General features: G+C 34.6%; 1 long non-coding RNA gene across 2 annotated transcripts; it reads left to right on the forward strand.

Moving 5' to 3' along the window:
- LOC110265696 lies at positions 238-1,715 on the forward strand. Of its 2 annotated transcripts, none has more exons than XR_002351914.1 (3): positions 238-268; positions 1,289-1,411; positions 1,505-1,715. It is a non-coding gene; the product is annotated as an uncharacterized LOC110265696 (long non-coding RNA). The 2 variants fall into 2 exon arrangements; XR_002351913.1 differs by lacking the exon at positions 238-268 and adding an exon at positions 332-429.

Consider the following 4,056-nt stretch of genomic DNA (forward strand, 5'->3'; position numbering starts at 1 on the left):
TTTATTGACTTGTATTTGATGGTTTTAACCTCTCCCTCTAAGATTTTGAGATCTGAAAAGCATAAAAAAATCTCTTAGAAAATTATCCGATTCTTAGTAAAAGATTTTGGCTTCTGTTATACTATATTTTTCAAATTGAGTTTAACCTTCTGCCAATTTTCAGGTTGACATTAATAATTTGGAGGAGTATATATCTTTAGTGGTTGATGCAACTGTCAAGACTGGGATCACACATAAAATGGAAGCATTTAAAGCAGGATTTAACCAGGTTAGATACTGGTCTTCATCAATAGAAATGAGTTTTAACCTTCTGCCAATTTTCAGGTTGACATTAATAATTTGGAGGAGTATATATCTTTAGTGGTTGATGCAACTGTCAAGATTGGGATCACACGTCAAATGGAAGCATTTAAAGCAGGATTCAACTAGGTTAGATACTGGTCTTCATCAATAGAAAGGAGTTTTAATTTTGATTAGATTATGTTTGGTATTAAATTCTCAAAATGAGTTTTGATTGTTATTAGGAAGTGCCTTGTATTAAATTGTATTATATTTATTTATTTTAATCATGGCCTATTCTTGTCTTCCCCTTTACTAATTTTTTTTAATTATCCCCGAGACATGCTGAAAGAGAACTTGATGGGTTAAATTATATAGGATTAAATACTTTGTTTCTCTGCTGCTATTTCTGAACTTTAAGAGTTCACTGATACATAGCATTAATAAGGTGGCATGTCTTGAGTTGTTTTCTGTACATAGCCTTATCTATGTGTCTTGTCTTGATATTGTTTGTGAATTAAGAGGGTGGTGCTTTACTGCTTACGTCAACAAGGCAAACAGATGAGCTGGACTATAGTTGGAAATTCATTAAGGATTCTTTTTCCAATTTACTTGAATTCAAAATTTTAACACTTGTCACTTGTTTTTTTCTTCTGGTCATTTTAGGTTTTTGACATATCGGCTTTGCAAATTTTTATGCTCATCCTGGTCATTTCAAAATTTTTACTTAAGGTTATATTTTATGCTCATCCTGATTGATGCTATTTTCAGTTACTTGAAATTATTGAAAAATTCTTTGTAATGTGGTGTATGGGTTGACTGCCTGCCTGCCTGTCAAAATAGTAGTGGCTAGCAATTAACTGAATTTATTGTGATAAAAGTCAAGTGATTCTTTGCTCTAATAACGCATTACATCTTTAGTTTAATGGGTGGCCTAAATATGCTAAGATGATATTCTCTTTTAATAACTAAGTACATTTTTAACATATGATTACATGTCTGGGTGCAGCTTTCGTCAACTGTAGCCAATGCTTCGTCTAATGGGAATGGGCCTTCGGAATCAGCAGATAATGACTTGCCAAGTGTGATGACATGTGCTAATTACCTGAAGCTTCCTCCTTATTCTACCAAGGTATAATTCATCATATAGATTTGATGATTCATTATCATTCTCATTGAGGTTTCTTTTGGTACTGATTTACAATACCACACATGTTCTTGGCAGGAAATTATGTCCAACAAGCTACTCTATGCAATCAATGAGGGGGCAGGAATCCTTTGATTTATCATGAATCTCAGGAACTAACCAAGCTGTCCCTAAATGTTAATATGATGAATCAGGGCTTTTGAGGCTGAATTAATTTTTGGTTGCATGTACTTCCCCTCTTCTCATCTCAAATAATGGCAGCTGAATCGGATTGGTACATTTTCAAGGTGTAAAGGGATTCACGGGGCTCACTTTAGCTATTAGTGTATGTTGTATTTTTCAACTAATAAATTTTATCTTTTTTTGACAAATGTGATGAAAGTTCATGTATGTTGGATTGGTTAATTTAAAATTATATAAAAAAAATTCCATTGTTTAAATTAGTCATTCAAATTATGATTCAAAATATTATATTAATTTTGCAATGTTTAATTAGGAAAATTCATAAACAAGTATAGTCATAAGTATTTTGATCTAAATAGTCATATTTTTTGCTATTGGCACGCTTTTTAAGCGTAGCCGTATCTTCTCGTAATCATCAATAGCCACGATTATCAAGCGTCGCCATATTTTCTCCTATTGGCACACTTAAAAAGCATAGCCATATCTTCCCCTATCGGTACACTTTTGAAGAGTAGCCAAAACTATCCACTAGGCACGCTTCCAAAAGCGTGGCGATATGTACACTTATTGGTACGCTTCTCAAGCATACCTATAGGTTAAGACCTATGGCCACGCTTTTTAAGCGTGGCAAGAGATGAAAGCGTGTCAAAAAAAAGTGTGCCGATAGATCTTCAAAAGCGTGGCCATAGAGCAACCGGCATGCTGGCGGATGTGGCCCTTTCAAAAGCTTGCCGATAGCTCAAAAAGCGTGGTGAAAAGCTATCGGCACACTTTTTTGCACTTTTTGGCATGCTTTAAAAGCGTGACAGAAAGCTTATTTTCTTGTAGTGTATCTTTATAGAAAATGAGTTGTTATTAGGTGCTCTAAGAGTAACATAACTCCAATCAATTTATGCCACATAGGTTAAAGTAATTTTATTATAACACTCGTTGATGTTGTAAATTGGATAGCTCATCCCTTTATTCATTGAGTCTCAGCTAAGTGCAACAAGTTTGGCATCTGTTGTGTCATACAGATTCAACTGAAGATATTCTTTGAACTATGGTGAAAACTTATCAAGTGAAGAATCAAGATTTGTTTACTGGGATATCGTATGGTAAAATAGTATTACAACGAGATTCATCATCTAAATAAGTAAAATTAATCTTTGAAACATATAACAAGTTATTTAAATAAGTTAACAAAATTATGTCACATAGGGTGAAATCTGATCACAATTTAGCAATACATGTAGATGTCCGACTTCGACTTTGTTCTAGTCTAACCAGTGTTCACTTTCCGCGCTTAGCGCATTTCCTTCCTGAATAAAGATTGGGTATTTTAGTCCATTTGACGAGGATTCTCCCCTATCATCGTTCCTACTAATCCTAGTTCTCTGGGTTTCAACATGTGGCTCAAAATAGAAGGAACAAAATGCAGAAGTCTCTTTGGCTAGAAATGCCTCGCATATGGATCCCTCAACACGAGATCTGTTTTTCACATTTCTTTTAAATAATATTATTAATTGTTCAAAAGAATACATCCATCTAAATTGGACTGGCCCACGCATTCTTGCTTCGTAAGGTAGATAAATTGGTAACTGTTTTATCACATAAAAAAATCAGGGATAGTATCTTCTCTATCTTAACAATATCATGGGGAAGTTCTTTTCCATCATCAAAAGATCACCAACCTTTAATTTTGTAGCACACAACTACCTAAAAAAATCAATTATCTCTGTGAGAGGTTTCTAGATATTACTAGAAAGTTCTCTAAAGGCAACAGGAAGCAACGACTCTAAAAAAATATGTTAGCCATGACTCTTCAGCCTAGTAAGCTTACCCTTAGCGACATTTGTACATCTACCAAAGTTAGAGGCATAACTAACAGAAAATCTCAAATCCCTAATCCACAGAAAAACATTATGTCTCTATTCCTTTGTTAAAGCATACACAGCCTTTGGCTTAGACCATTGTCTATTGTCAAGCCTCTAAGTCCATATCAGGTCGCTTGCAAATTTCAACTAAGTCTAACCTAGCCTTATCGTTATCCTTGGCTCGATCATCATCCATGACCGTGTGCTTGAAGTTATCAATCACATTTTTTTTTCAATAAGCATCACGTCTAAGCAATGGCAAACCAAGTCATCCTTCCAGTAAGGAAATTCCCAAAAGATACTTTGCTTTGTCCAGTTATGCTTTTTTGTCGTAGCTCAGAGTTTGTAACCCTCCCTAGTTATCGATGATCCTTGAGATACGAATAACACGATGTCAAACCTCTAAACCACTCAACCGGACAACAGACTCTTTTTTTCAATTTTATTCTTCCTAAACGAGTCTTTGTTACGTCAAAAATGATGTCAAACTCAAGGAATCAATGATGACAATCACTACAACAAATATAGGCTTTAGCAACGCCAAAATTTGCAACGCCTTAAAACCGTTCTCTTAGAGGATTTTAGACAACA

The sequence above is a fragment of the Arachis ipaensis genome, chromosome B08, assembly GCF_000816755.2.
Source record: "Arachis ipaensis cultivar K30076 chromosome B08, Araip1.1, whole genome shotgun sequence".
In the NCBI taxonomy this organism is placed as follows: domain Eukaryota; kingdom Viridiplantae; phylum Streptophyta; class Magnoliopsida; order Fabales; family Fabaceae; genus Arachis; species Arachis ipaensis.